This window comes from Pinus tabuliformis, chromosome 5_2 (genome assembly GCF_031772625.1).
Source record: "Pinus tabuliformis cultivar Carrire ecotype Pingquan chromosome 5_2, CPIR1, whole genome shotgun sequence".
Taxonomy (NCBI): domain Eukaryota; kingdom Viridiplantae; phylum Streptophyta; class Pinopsida; order Pinales; family Pinaceae; genus Pinus; species Pinus tabuliformis.
In genome coordinates, this window is record NC_142306.1 from 993,378,848 (window position 1) to 993,395,630 (window position 16,783).

At 35.6% G+C, this 16,783-nt stretch overlaps 1 long non-coding RNA gene and 1 pseudogene across 1 annotated transcript; one reads left to right on the plus strand and one right to left on the minus strand.

Moving 5' to 3' along the window:
- Positions 1-229: 229 nt before the first annotated feature.
- LOC149162631 (uncharacterized) lies at positions 230-1,455 on the minus strand. The gene is made up of 2 exons (XR_016261569.1): positions 1,189-1,455; positions 230-824 (listed from the first exon to the last, which is right to left on the minus strand). It is a non-coding gene; the product is annotated as an uncharacterized LOC149162631 (long non-coding RNA).
- A 3,285-nt stretch (positions 1,456-4,740) lies between these two features.
- Positions 4,741-14,343, plus strand: LOC149162632 (UDP-glucuronic acid decarboxylase 2 pseudogene; annotated as a pseudogene).
- The last annotated feature ends 2,440 nt before the right edge of the window (positions 14,344-16,783 follow it).

Sequence of the window (16,783 nt, forward strand, 5' to 3'; positions counted from 1 at the left end):
AGAACCATCTTTATTTTGATTATAGTTTGTGCAGAATATTTTTGAATGTAATTTGATAAATAGTAATGAGTCACAACCAATGATTTTATTTTGTTTATCAAAATTTAAAATATTTTCAAAATTTTTATACTGATATTTTTTGAATTCAATTCCAAAGTATTCCCAAAATTACAATTGCAAATTACATAAATATTTCCAATGTTACAATTGCAAATGTTAAAAGGGTTCGAAGGTCGACTCGAATGACTCCCTGTCTATTCTCACTTGCAATACATGAATAACACAGTAGACGAAAAGATTATTGAATCATTTTACGGCAATCAATTGAACTTCCTAACCTAGCGATGGAGAATAGAACGGCTGCAATATGCTGTTGCAGTTTTCTCTGAAAATCCTTACAAAGAACATCTGTTAAAAGTAGAGATTACTGATAGCTTGGGGAATGCTTGTGGGGCAGGTTGAAAAAGCTTGCCAGTTGATACAGTAAGAAGACAGTAGGTAGTGAAGAAAATAAGTATTTAAGCTATTCGAAACAAGTTTAAAACACACCAAATTAATATAGCTGTATATAGCATTAATGCCAACAAATATAGATATTCAAACCTTCAAAGGAATAAAGCATGGATGAAAGCGTGAATTCCTTAAGCTTTATTACAACGAAGGAATAGAATTGCTGAAGTGTTCGGGGAACTCTGGTCCCCACTGAACGGCGTTGTCGAATGCAAAATGAACCCTCGGCTCTCGCACAATAGGACAAAGCAAACCTGCCGCGTTCCGATCTCGCAGCAACAAACGCGTCCCGGCGAGTTTAGAGGAGGCTAAAACTGCAACGCCATCAAATATTCAGTAGTTTTTGAATGTTATTTTTTTTTAAGTTTTTTGGTTTATTTTCTGATATAATATGTTTAGATTTTTCTGATCTAATTTATTAATATAAAAAATTTGGGAAATAAATTCTAAATATCCCGGAAAAAAATTTAAAATACAAAATTTATATATACAATTAAATCAATATCTCGCCACAATTTCTTTAACTGAATCCCAACGAAAACCAACTTAAAAAAACCCAAAAATTAACACTTCAAAACTACTACGTCAACTATTGTGAGACGGCGGCGTTTCCGGCGTAGAATGCCAATCGATGGCCGCATCCCAACCTTAAACCGCCCAAGCGTCGGGAGAGTTTACCATTATTTTCCGCTAACGCCATCCCCGAACGACCAAATATCTTCTTCGAGTAAGCACTGAGCTTTATCTGTAAAGATTCGCAAACCTTATGTTCCTCTGGGCAGAATCTATAACAAGTTTTTGACTGGAGCCCGACCTGCCCGGAATATTGAACTCAAGGAGTTTATTTTTCAAACCTACTATATTTCTACTTGATACCTAATATATTTACAGAGTTTCACGAAGAAAAACCGTGAAATGGTGAGGATTTTCAAAGATGCAAATGGGGTTTTTATAAGTCCCTGCATACAGGATACGGGATCGGATTTCATATAATAAATTCATGTTCAACAAAGCTCATTGGATTCTTACCCAAAAAGCATCATTGATAAGTCATAAGATTACAAATAAATAATGTAAGTTCATTGAATGTTCCCACAATATACATGCGTCTAAGTGCAATGTACGTGAAGTTAACTTTCCTTTCACGTTCCAGAAGCGGACACGTTGGCCATGGATTTGTCTTTAATTAAGGAATATACATGTTTCTTTTACTTTTAAATTCTCAGTAAACACTATGTTGCTGCCTTTTTTTAAGCCAATGGTATGTTTCTTTTATCAACCTAGTAGTATATGGATATAAGGAGTTTTTGGAATCCTGAGTTACAATTGTTAATTTTCAGTGATCTAAATTTTTTCTTTTTTTAATGAGACTGAATCTCTTCCAAACATAAACAAAACTTCAAACTCAAACACTTCCACAATCGATTTAAAAAGAAACAAAATTCCAAATAAAAACCACCATCCACCCAAAATTATCACGTCTATAAACAAGACCTTCTCTCTCTGTGTCCGGTGTTATATATATATATATATGTATGACGTTACGGAGGTCAATTTATTAGGTCGAAGGCTGTAAAGAAAGCGTATCCGATTTCTCTTCTTATAGTTTTTATTTCCACCTCTATGGAAAATATAAAATGCGAGGGGAATAGGAGTTGCCTTGCTGCTAACATGCTGCTAACATGCCAAAGTTGACTTTGAGGAAAATATAAATGCAAGGCAACTCCTATTCCCTTCGCATATCAGATTGCATTTATATTTCAATAGGGGTGGAAATAAAAACTGTCATATTTGTATGCATAAATAAGTTGTATACCCACATAGCCAGCTTTTATATGGAAAATATATATAGTGATTTCTCACGAATGAATGTCTCGCACAAGTAAAAATAACATAACATATGAAATATATATAATCTTAATTATATATAATCAAATACATAGTTTAACATTATTGTTGAAACAATCTTATCTATATAATATAATAATATATATTTAAATAGATTTTTAATATGATAAGAAATTTTTATTTTTATAATATTGTATTTATAATAACATCATTTTTTTTCCATTATTTATTTTTATTAAAATTATTGAACTCCATCCTAACACAAACTTCATAATACTTTCCCCTTATTCAAGTGTTTCTAAATTCTTTATTTAAAGTGGACATTAAACTATTTAATACAAGTGTTTCTATATTCTTTATCTAAAATGGTCATTGAACTATTTAATATAACTTTATCACGAGCAAAAAAAATCTACATACATAAAACACTTTTTTACTCAATAATATATTTTATTTTTATTATTTCAATTATTTAATTTATTTAATTTATATAAAAAAATATTAAAGATATTAAATTTTATTTTAAATATTTAAATAAAAACACATTTTTTTTACATTCAGATATAAGTACTTACTAACATAATAATAAATTCAGTTTTAGCTAATTAGATAATTAAAACAAAAAATTAAAACCTATTAAAAATTATTTAAACCCCTCTCCGAGCCTCCACCCTTCTCAACATTTCTCCCATACATCCATGATTGTTATAAATGGAATTGGATCCATGAATGCAATTCTCATGATGGGTTATATGTTTCTTAGTTTGAAGTCATCGTCTCTATTTGGAAGTCAACAGATGGATTTGGGAATAACTATGTTATCGCACATTGCTCGAGGAATACCCAATCTGATGTCAATTGTTCGCTCATAATTTTCATTTTCTCAAATTGCATTGAATATGTAAGCATATCCCTTCCCTCATGGGTTGCTATCAGCCTTGATGATTCAATCATTAGTTGCTTATGATTCCATTATTATTTGATTATATCAAACCAAACCGGTCAAGGGTTTTCTAAACATTATATTTTTATTATTTCGCATATTTGTTTGGGTTTTTATTTTGCATATTTGTTTGGTTTTTTTAATTATTAAAGGATTTGGAGTTTTTATAGGAATTTAGTTAAAATATTTTTAATGGTGGTGTAAATTTGAATTTTTTTTATTGTATGTGGAAATTTCACCATTCAAATTTATATTCTAACAATTTTTACCAAATTTTATACAAATTTAACCAAAAATAAATAAAAATAAAAAACAGTCAAAACTTTTAACAAAGACCATTTGTTAGGACATATCCAACAACTGGTTTTGACATTTACGAACCACATCATTGACTTTGAATTAAATGCTCTTTTAGTTGAAAATAATTAATATTATTTTGTATTAATGGAGAAATGGTTACACAAGTTGTAACGTATCTCCTTAGTTTAGGATTTGTTCCTAGAGTGTAGGAGTTTGGTTGCAACTTCCTGATCTCTAGTAATGTACTTAATGATGTAATTGCTCATTTGATGAATGTAGAGTGTATAGAGAGAGTTCTCTTTGTTTTGAGTGCAATCTCCAGGTGCAGTACTCACCTGTGAGCTGTAACTCCTCCTTTTTCAATTCAAGTCTGATTTTTATCTTGGTATCAGAGCACAAAGTGGGGATAGCCTTAATCTTTTTTTTTTAGGATGCATCATTGATTACAGAACTGTAGTGGCGGTGGAGTGTACAGAAGCATTCGTAGGATCAGGTGGACTGCAGTAACACCTGAAGACAGGTCTCAGATCACTGATCATCTCTGAGCGGAAAATAGGGTTGGCGCGGTTTCGTCACGAACAGTCGTGCCATTTTTGACCGGAAGAAAGGGTTGGCGTTGTTTATTAAGGAACAGTCACGCCATTTGGCGCTGTTTTGAGAGTTATAATCCCGCCAGAAAGTGCTATTGACATGGAAAATCAAGCCTTAATCGCGCCAATTTCGGCGCGGGTATTTCACCGTCGAGAAGCGCCAACCTCTTTCTCTTTGGAAAATCTGCAATTTTTTGCAGATCGGCCTTGCCCGGTGGTGGCACTTTGAAATTTCAGATCTGTTCAGTGGCAGCAGATCGGATTTGCCCGGTGGTGGCGCATTGGAGTTCCTGATCTGTTCGGTGGCAGCAGATCGGATTTGCCCGGTGGTGGCGCATTGGAGTTCCTGATCTGTTTGGTGGTAGCAGATCGGATTTGCCCGGTGGTGGCGCATTGGAGTTCCTGATCTGTTCGATGGTAGCAGATCGAATTTGCCCAGTGGTGGAGCATTGGAGTTCCTGATCTGTTTGGTGGCAGCAGATCGAACTTGCCCGGTGGTGCTCATTGAAGACTTATTCATCAAAGGATCAGAAATTTTATTAGTCCAATATGAATAACAGTGATGAGTACTCTCTTAAGCCAGAAAAGACGTGGTCTATTATCAGGCCAGTAGATTATTTGCTCAGGGAGCAGCGATTGCTGTTTATTTTGATAGGAATTGCCATCGCATCGACTTTATTTATCCTTTAGCCTGGTTTTTTGGCTTCTAATGTTAATGAAAATGGAAGGTTTATTCCCGACAAACCTCATCGGGTTGTTTATGAGACTCCTGTTTCTCGGTTTGCTAAGTATCATTCGGGTTCAATGGTGAATTCGGGGGCTAAAGTGCCCTTAGGTTTGAAGAGAAAGTCCCTGCGAGTTGTCGTGACGGGTGGAGCTGATAGGCTCATGGCAAGAGGCGACAGTGTTATTGTTGTCGACAATTTCTTCACAGGAAAGAAGGAGAATGTTTTGCATCATTTTAGCAATCCGAGGTTTGAACGGATAAGGCATGATGTTGTGAAACCCTTATTGTTGGAGGTTGATCAGATCTACCATTTGGCTTCCCCCGCTTCCCCTGTGCATTACAAACACAATCCTGTGAAGACTATCAAAACTAATGATGTGGGAACCTTGAACATACTCAGACTTGCCAAGCGTGTTGGGGCACGTTTTTTGCTTACAAGTACTAGTGAGGTTTATGGAGATCCTCTTGAACATCCTCAAATTGAAGCTTACTCGGGAAATGTTAATCCCAACAGAGTCCACAGTTGCTATGATGAGGGTAAGAGAACAGCCGAAACTCTGACTATGGGAGCAAATGTTGAGGCTCGGATTGCTCGAATTTTCAATACATACGGTCCGCGAATGTACCTTGATGATGGTCGAGTTGTAAGTAATTTTGTTGCTCAGGCTTTGCGCAAGGAGCCTTTGACAGTCTATGGAAATGGGAAACAGACACGGAGCTTCCAGTTCGTTTCTGATCTGGTTGAAGGCCTTATGCGACTTATGGAGGGCGAACATGTTGGTCCTTTCAATCTTGGGAATCCTGGGGAATTTACAATGTTTGAATTAGAACAGGTTGAAGAAGGAAAGGATGACTCTAACAGTTATTGGCACATTCCATTGCTAATGGAAGAAAACAGTGAGGAAGATGAAGAGCAGGAGTAGAAACAAGAAGAAGAAGTAACAGGAAATGTAATCAATAATGCAAGCCTAGAAAAGGCTGAAATAGATAGATTTGAGGTAAGTCCCCTACCAAGGAGATCAAGTAGGAATACTCGATTACCTTCTAAATTGAAAGACTATGCATTAATGTCAAAGTTTTTAAACATTGTAGAACCTGCAAATTATGAGGAAGCAAGTAAATCTGATGCATGGAGGGCTGCAATGTATGAGGAAATAGAATCAATAAATAGAAACCATACTTGGGATTTGGTTGAATTGCCTGAAGGTAAAACCCCCATAGGATGCAAATGGTTGTATAAACCAAAAATAAATGCAGATGGGAGTATAGAGAAACTTAAAGCTAAACTGGTAGCAAAGGGTTACTCACGGAAAGAGGGAATAGATTTCGCTGACAACTTTGCTCCTGTAGCCAAATTAAAGACCATTAGAATGCTAATTTCCTTAGCAACAAAACACAAATGGCAGCTACACCAGCTAGATGTCAAGTCTGCATTTCTGAATGGTGCCTTGAAGGAAGAAATTTATTTAGTACAGCCTGAAGGTTTTGTGAAAGGGGGGTAGGAACATCTTGTGTGTAAATTGAAAAAGGCACTTTATGGTTTAAAACAGGCACCCAGGTTGTGGTATGAGAAAATTGACTCATTTTTTGTACAGCATGGCTTTCATAGGAGCTTGAATGATCCAAATCTGTATACCAAGTTTAATAAACAGAGGCAAATTATTTTGATTTCTTTGTATGTAGATGATATGATCATAACAGGGAATGCTAACAATCTGATCAAAGAAATCAGATGTCACAAGTGTATGAGATGGAAAGACCTCAGAAACCTTCATTATTGCTTGGGATTGGAGGTATGGAAAGACTCTGGACAAACCTTTCTTACTCAAGGGAAGTATGCCAAAAGCTTGCTGGAAAGGTTCAAAATGGAGCAGTGCAGATCAGCAGCAACACCATTACAGCAGAACTTAAAGTTGAGCAGTGATGATGGTACTAAAGAGGTGGATGCAACCATGTACAGACAGCTAGTTGGTAGTTTGATATATCTGACTACAACTAGACCAGATTTGGCATATTTTGTTAGTGTGTTGAGCCAGTTCATGTCAAAACCACTCGAAAGTCACTGGGTCGCAGCAAAAAGTGTGTTGAGGTATCTTAGTGGTACTAGTAATTATGGCATTTTGTACACTGACACTTCTGATGTTATTCTAGCAGGTTTTTCAGATTCCGATTGGGCAAGTAACTTGGATGATCGAAGATCTATCAAAGGTTACGCATTCAGCATTGGATCCGGGGTCATAGCATGGAGCAGCAAAAAGCAGAGCACTGTAGCTCTGCTTCGTCGAGAGAAACTACTCTTAAAAGAGATATGTGTTGAATATTGTAAAACTTGTGATAACATGGCTGATATTTTTACTAAGCCTCTTGGGCATATAAAGTTTGAATTGTTTAGAGGGATGCTAGGAGTTCAGGATAATCCTTTCTCCATTAAGGGGGGAAGTTGAAAATAATTAATATTATTTTGTATTAATGGAGAAATGGTTACACAAGTTGTAACGTATCTCCTTAGTTTAGGATTTGTTCCTAGAGTGTAGAAGTTTGGTTGAAACTTCCTGATCTCTAGTAATGTACTTAATGATGTAATTGCTCATTTGATGAATGTAGAGTGTACGGAGAGAGTTCTCTTTGTTTTGAGTGCAGTCTCCAAGTGCAGTACTCACCTGTGAGCTGTAACTCCTTCTTTTTCAATTCAAGTCGGATTTTTATCTCTTTTTGAAGTCCAGCGGTCTATCAGCTCCCTGTGAGATTACCATTGACATGGTCCAGAATGCCAGTAAGGCCATTCTGGGGGTCATTCAATCCTTCATTGTTGGGTTATAGGATAGGTCACATCAAGAAGTCCCAGTTCACTAGCTTTTCATACTGTCAATCATCGTCTCACATGAAAGTGAACGAGTTTGCCTCAATCTTCTCTTCTATGATGGAAAGGAATTTTCTTGGATGCGAAAGCATATTTATAATGACGTGGACTTCAATAAAAAGAAAAAAAAATAGACAAGAGAACATGCTCATGACACTGATGATGATGGTTAACATCCATTGAAACCAAACTTTGGTCTATCGGACCTAAAGAAACAAATTATTTAATTTGATTTAAGATTTTATTCCTATGCTCAAAAAGCCTGGAGAGAAGTTTTGAATAAAAATAAAACGAATAGTCTTTTTATTTTTTGGATTTATATATATACAATATATAAATTAATATAGATATAAACATTTATTTTATAATATATTTCAGTGTTAAAATTAAAATTAAAAATGAAAATTAACCAAATAAATTAAATTATAATTTTACTTTAATTATTAATAACAATAATAATTATAAAAAAATAGGTACCGAAGACATTGGAGAATCTAATTGTAATTTTTTAAAATCTTGTTTCTCTGACGAGGAAGAATCTAATTCTGATTCTTTAGAATTTTATTTATATGATGATGATGATGAGCACAAAGACTTTAAGAAAAATCTAATTATAATTTTTTAGAATCACATTTCTCTGCTCAAAAAAATGAAAAAGAAGTGCACCAAAATTACTATAATTGGGTTGAATATATATAGAGAGAGACACACATTGAGATTCATTCCATTTTATTATGGATATTTTCAATTTCTAAATTCACTTTGTTACAATACTCAGAGCCAATACTATCACTTATCAATACCATATGTCTAAAAAAAACATAACTAGTTTCACATATTATTTTTTAATTAAATTAAAAAACATAAATCCGATAATAAGTATTATTAAAAATATTTTATAATTATTTAGTAAAATTATATATTTACCATCTCCGTATTAATGATTTATAATTAAGTACGATAAAATTATTAAGTTGCAAGAGACTGCGGTTATGTACACTACAATTTTTAAAGTGGATTATGTCCCCACCATCGGAAAGGTAGATTAGAAAAATATGAATTAAAATAATGGATTTGTTGTTTATGTTGTCACTATGAATAGTGTGATATTGTTGTTACGTTGGCATCTTGTATATTAAAATGCTTTCGCTTATTCATATGCATTTTGCAAATGGCTACACTAGTTATGAATAATCCGGTCATGATGGTGAAGGCTACTCCATTGTTTTGATCCGTTCACATATATTAAACTAAGGACATTTTTACCTTGGGAGGTGCATTGCACCTCGATTTTCAATTATAGTAGCCCGTTATATATGTATGTTTTATGTTGATGGTGTTAGAGCCAACAGTGCGCAGCTAAAAACAAGAGACAACAACAGCATATTAAATCATACACAAAAGACACAGAATTTTAACGTGGTTCACCCAACCAATTTGGGCTACGTCCACCAAACATAGGCATCGGCAATCTTTATTATCAAAACAAGAGATTACAAGATAATCAAGTTCCTCACAAACTCTCACACCCCCAATCCGTATGGACACCTTTTTTATAGCTAAGAGAATCTAACTGCCTCATAAATCCTCTTACAACAAATATAGGATGCATTAACTCTCTCCCAACAAAATAGAGCTAATATAGCAACTCAATCTTATTTTTGTCACCCATTGAGATTTTTGCCCATTTTATCAAAACCGAAGATCTCAACAATCTCCACCTTGACAACAATTAGCCTGATGCCCTGTTTCTTTATTACTTATTTTTTCTGCAAGCCAAGAGAAGCCAAACACCAACGCAACTTCTCTAACAAAATTGGTTTCTTGAACATGTCTGCACAGTTTTCCTTTGTATGCACCTTTTCAAGAGAGACTCCCCTTTCAGTGATAACCTGTCTTACAAAATGGTACTTTATTGGAATATGCTTTGATTTACTATGATAGGTTGATTCTTAGCCAAATGTATTGCACTTTGACTATCACAAAGTAACTTGATGTTGTCCTGTAACCTACCAAACTCACCAAGCAAACCTTTCAGCCAAACCGCTTCTTTGCAAGCATGCGAAGCAGCAATGTATTCTGCTTCAGTAGTGGATAAAGCAACAATGTTTTGTAGCTTTGACATCCAGCTAATAGCTCCACCTGCAAGAGTAAATACATACCCTGAAGTTGACCTTCTCTTATCCAAATCACCTGCAAAATCAGAATCAACATACCCGCAAACAAATTCACTACTCTTATTATAAGTAATACAATAACTACTTGTGCCTCTCAAATACCGAAGCACCCATTTCACTGCTAACCAGTGTTCTTTACCCAGATTTGCCATATACCTACTGACAACCCCAACTGCATGTGAAATATCTGGTCGAGTACAAACCATCGCATACATCAAACATCCTGCTACATTGGCATATGGAATTCGAGACATATATTCCTTTTCTTCATCTGTATTAGGACATAAACTGGAAGAAAGCTTAAAATGGGAAGCTAAAGGGACTGACACAAGATTCACATTGTTCATACCAAACCTAAAAAGTATTTTCTCAATATACTTCTATTGTGATAGCCACAACTTACCATTGCTCCTGTCTCCGAAAATCTCCATGCCCAAAATCTGTCTTGCTGCTCCTAGATCTTTCATATCAAATGTCCTTGCCATCTGAGTCTTTAACCTGTTGATCTCTTCAATGCTTTTGCTTGCTAAAAGCATATCATCAACATACAACACTAAGATAATGAACATGCCATTACTTAACTACTTAAAGTAAACACAATGATCATATTCACTTCTTATATATTTTTGACTCAACATGAAAGAATCAAATTTCTTGTACCACTTTTGAGGCGATTGCTTCAGACCATACAATGACTTCTTGAGCCTGCAGACAAATTTCTTATTGCAATGCTGAACAAACCCTTCCGGCTGTTCCATATAAATTTCCTCATCTAAATCTCCATGTAAAAAAGTAGTCTTAACATCTAGTTGCTGTAATTCTAAATCAAGCAAAGCGACTAATGCTAACACAATGCGAATTGAAACTATTTTAACAACTGGTGAAAATATCTCATGAAAGTCAATGCCTGCTTTCTGAGAAAACCCTTTTGCAACCAGCCTTGCTTTGTATCTGTCCTCCGAATCATTCACACCCCGTTTTACCTTGAAAACCCATTTACATCCCACAATTTTCCTGCCTTTTGGAAGTTCAACCAGATCCCATGTGCCATTCTTACCTAAGGCCATCATTTCGTCCTTCATAGCTCCTTTCCATTTATCACTTTTCAAACCTTCTATAGCTTCCTGATAGCACAGAGGTTCATCGTCATTAGCGGTAAATGCAACTGAAGTAACATAATCATCATACCTTTTCGGAAGGCGTTTGATCCTTGTAGACCTCCTTAAGGATGTTTTTGGTGCTTCCACAATTGGCTGACTACCATCTGTAGGAACTTCTTCATGATCACCATCTGAGGCCTGTTCATGACCTACATCTGAACCATGTTCATAATCCGATTCTGAAACCTGTTCATGACTAGAATCTGAACTATGGTCATCATGGCTATCATTAGAAGTGCTGTCAAACTGAATGTGCTGAAAATCAGATACATCATCCTGTTTCAATTTATTATTTACATCTAACTGTACAAGAGAGGATTAATCAAACTTTACATCTCTGTTGATGATGATTTTGCGGGTAGTAGGATCCCATAATCTAAATCCCTTTGTTCCATCACCATATCCAACAAAGATATACCTTTTTGATTTTGGATCTAATTTAGTTCGCTGATGTTTAGGTACTAGAGCATATGCATCACAACCAAAAACTCTGAGTTTAGAATAATCACAAGGGTGACCTTTCCATACCTCTTGAGGAATCTTTCAACCTATCGCTATCGATGGTGACCGATTTATCACATAACAAGATGTAGCCACCACTTCTGTCCACAACTCCTTCTGCAAACCATCGTTACTGAGCATACTCCTTGCTCTCTCCAAAAGAGTCCTATTCATGCGTTCAACAACTCCATTTTTCTTAGGAGTATAAACAATAGTCTTATGTCTTTCGATCCCCGCATCCTTGCAATAGTTTTCAAACTCCTTGGAGGTAAACTCACCCCCATTGTCAGTTCTTAAACATTTTATAGTTCTACCAGTTATGTTTTCTACCAATGCTCTAAATTGCTTGAAAACTGTAAAAACATCAGACTTCCTTTTCAACATGTAGACCCACACTTTCCTAGAAAAGTCATCAATAAATGATACAAAATATGATGAGCCACCATACGAGGTTGTAGGTGTTGGACCCCAAACATCTGAATGGATATAATCAAGTATTCCTTTACTAGTATGTTTGCCTATTTTAAACTTTTGCTTACTTTGTTTGCCAAACAGACAATGTTTACAGAAATCTAACTTTCCAGACCTTAGATTAGGAAGTAACTTGCGATCAGCCAAAATCTTTAACCCTCTTTCGCTCATATGGCCCAACCTTTGATGCCATAGGCAAATGGAACTATTGTCATGTTTAGACACCGTAGACACATGAACTGACCTTGTTCTTCCTTCTAACTGAAATAGATTTCCTACCTTCTTAGCTTTCATTACTAGTAAAATACCTTTATAGATTTTCATTACTCCACCTTGAATTACAGTTTTATATCCATTTGTGTCAAGTGCTCCTAGTGAAATTAGATTTTTCCTTAAATCAGGTACATGTCTGACATCAATTAACATTTTAGTTGTCCCATCAAACAGTTGCAGCAGTATACTCCCTATTCCCACAATATTAGATGTGACATCATTACCCATGTACACGACTCCATCATTAACTGATCTATACGTCTTAAACCATTCTCTATGAATACACATGTGGTTTGATGCACCGGAATCTAACAACCAATGTTGATCATGATTTGACAAATTAACTGATAAGACTTCGTCGCTCATACCTAAACGAGATGCTGAACCTATATCGGTCGTGTTTGCTTCCTTCTTTTCTGTCGATGAAGCTTCTTTAGAAGCTTGTTGTCGCTTCCAGCAATCCTTCTTCAAGTGCCCCGATTTGCCACAAAACCAACACTTTACTTTACTCTTCTTCCCTTTTGATTTTGAACACGAGTCGATGTGCTTACCAGAGCGTCTTTCTCTTGAATGACCTCTAGCCATCATTGCCTCTGATGTAGAGGTGTCAGCATTCGACCGCTTCCTGGTCTCCTTGGACAACAAAGCTCCGACTTCATCATCAAATTCAATGGTTTCTGATGAACTAAGACTTATAGAAGTAACAAAATGATCCCATGACTCGGGCAACGAGCACAATAAAGTTATGTCTTTATCCTCGGATTCAAATTTTACTTCTATGCTTTCTAATTGTACCAGTAGAGTATTAAAAACATTCAAATGATCAGTAATTGATGTACCTTCCTTCATTCGCAAACTGTATAGCTGTTGCTTCAGGAGAATTCGATTTGTTAAGGATTTCGTCATATACAGCTTCTCCAGCTTCGTCCACAAACCAGTAGCAGTTTTCTCTGACACAATGTTAAACAAAACATCATCCGCCAAACACAGTTGAATACCGCTCAAAGCTCTTCCATCCAATTCATTCCATTCATCATCTGTCACGGGGTAAGGCAGTTTGGACCTTCCCGAAAGCGCCTTTGCCACACCTTGTTGTACCAGGAGATCATGCATCTTTACCTTCCAGATCTCGAAATTGTTTTTCCCATTAAACTTCTCGATTTCAAACCGGGCACTTTGAGTTTTTGCCATCTCATTTAAAACAAACAATCTCCAAATCCAACTTTTAAATACAAGAAGTTAATATATAAAAAAAACGCCTATGCCTTATTTTACATTGCCTTTACTTTACATTAAAAAATCCCTTTGCTGTTTGAATTGCAAATTACAATTTAAAAACCGAGTGGCAAATTTTTACCAACGCAGTTGGCGTGTTGGCGTTATCGTCACTCCAGACAATCCACGCCAGCAACAAGAACACGTAGAGTGACAAAAATGGCTCGACTAAACCTGTCGGATCTGCGCTGATTAGAAACTTGGCACATTGGCGTTATTAATAAAATCGTATCCACGCCTGTTCCAGTTTTGGCGCGACAGTTTTATCATTGCTCGCGCCAATCGCAAAACAAACTCAGAACAATAATATTTTACCGCCACTCACTAGTTCTCTGCGAGTTCTGGGTTCTGGCATAACACACACCAGCAATCAATACAATACGCACCCTTCAATCAATACGCATTTGGCATAACACGCACCCTTCAATCAATACGCAACCTTCTGGCATAACACGCACCCTTTTGGCATAACACACACCCTTCCGTAGCAATCTTTTAGCCACGCACTAGTTCGTTGATCAGCGTTGCACGCAGAGCACAATCATGCCGGGACTTCTGAAAAACACACGCAACAAAGTTATGTCACGTGGATTTGCAACGGCTGGTATTGGACATACAGCCACGCCGTTATGGTTTAGTCCCACACCACGCCATTATGGTTTAATCCGCCTACGCAGCAGGTCAATGCCTCAAGTGCCCAGTGCATAATCATAGATGCGTTTCGGTAACCTACAATAACATATGAAGCTTTAACATATCCGGCTCCACCTCCAGCAGATGTGCCACGCCTGTTTCAATACTGCCTGGTCCAACGCGCAGGCACCAATTCCAACCTCCAGCAGATTTGGGCCCGCCACTCCTCCGCTGCGCCACTCCTCCAACTCGCTCTGATACCACTTGTTAGAGCCAACAGTGCGCAGCTAAAAACAAGAGAAAACAACAGCATATTAAATCATACACAAAAGACACAGAAGTTTAACGTGGTTCACCCAACTAATCTGGGCTACGTCCACCAAACTTAGGCATCGGTAGTCTTTATTATCAAAACAGGAGATTACAAGATAATCAAGTTCCTCACAAACTCTCACACCCCCAATCCGTATGGACACATGTTTTATAGCTAAGAGAATCTAACTGCCTCATAAATCCTCTTACAACAAATATAGGATGCATTAACTCTCTCCCAACAAAATAGAGCTAATATAGCAACTCAATCTTATTGTTGTCACTTACTGAGATTTTTGCCCATTTTATCAAAACCGAAGATCTCAACAATGGGTAAAGTGTCAACAAATTAATTGTTACCATCAATTATAACAGTGCGCAATATATGTATGTTTTATTTTTCTTTTTAATATTTATGATCTATGTTGATGGGTAATGGGAGAACAAATGAATTATTTTTTTTAAATAGTAGAAAGGGAAATATGTTTTATTTTTATTTATATAAATAAATTTTCAAAATTTATTGTGTTTTGAGGTATTTTTCATTTGAGTATGGTAAAAATGTTGTAACTCATATCATATTTTTTTAAATATTTTTACATATTTACATTATATTAAATAAATAAAATAAAATAAAAATAGATTTTCTTAAGTATTTTTAACCATTGGTATTATTTGCTAACGTCGTCTCTTTAAATCACTTGTTTTAACTGGTAAAATGTTTTTTAAAAATCACAAATTTTATTGGTTTCTTCATTTATAGCATCTCTATTTTCTTAACCCGTTTTATTGGTAGCCAAAAAAGGACCGCTAACTAGTGATTTTGGATTCCTACAAAAGCTAACCATAAAGTTGTATGGTTTTTTGTTTTTTTGGGTCTCAATTTATTAAATTTTTCAATTTATAAATGGTTTCATAATGATCTTGCAAAGCTTTAACTATTGCAAGACATATTAAATTGTTCTTAATTTCTTTTGCAATTCTTTCTTAAATACATATGCAACAGGGTTAAAAACAAAACTAGTTATCCAGACATAACAAAAGACTCATGGTTCAATCAAACCCAGTGGTTTATCCCTCTGAGCACTAAAGAATAAGAAAAAGCAGCTTGTGTTTATCATCTCATCTCCTCTCTTATTAAGGCGGATAAATATAGAAACCGGATGAGAGCATTATAGACATACGAGAAGTCGTTGTATAGGCTTATTCTTCTCTTTGACTGACAATGGGTAGGAGCATATTATGCGATAATCCTTGAATCTAGAAATTCTATCAATATCACATGGAAAATTGGGCATATTATGTTAATGTTGTTTCTGCAAATTTCAAATCACTCCCGTACAAAGACAATTTTTAGAGCGCTTCAGCTTCCCAAACAACAAAATTAATTTGGAAAAATTTGAAGATAACTCTTTGGCTCTGTGGTATGTTAAAAGAATTTTTGAATACAAACCATTTTTACAATGTGAAAGAATGCAAAAAGACGTTTAAAAAAATAGAAAAAAATAGCTAAAATTACCTTTAAAGAAATTGAAAAAAAAAATGATTACCTCAGAAAAGTAACCAGGGTTTGAGAAGTCTCTAGAACGAAAATATATTAGTGGTTGTAAATTTCCAACACTCAATAAGCATTCAATAAAACAACCTCCAACAACTGCTCGCAAGTTCCCAAAGGTTTTCTAAAATTTGTTTGAGGTGAACCATCCTCAAAAAAACAACCTCCAACAACTGCTCGCAAGTTCCCAAAGGTTTTTTAAAGATCCATATCAAGTTTTTAAAGAAGAGATTTTAGTGAAATTCACATCATAATTTATTTGTGGACGCGTTTGGAACCAACCAGTGTGGTTTATCGTCTTTTTCGCGAAAATCACATCATAATTCATTTGTCGACGCGTTTCGAACAAACAAGTGTGGTTCATTGTGAGGATGATGAACCACACTTGTTCACAACATAATTCATTTGTCGATGCTTTTGGAACCAACAAGTGTGGTTCATCATAAAATCAAATCATAAGTCATTTGTCGACGTGTTTGGAACCAACAAGTGTGGTTCATGGTAAAATCATATCATAATTCATTTGTCGATGCATTTTGAACCAACAAGTGTGGTTCATCGTGAAAACAATGAACCACATGTTGGTTCGAAAGACGTCAGAAAATGAAGTATAATGTGACAAATGAATTATGATGTGATTTTAGCCAA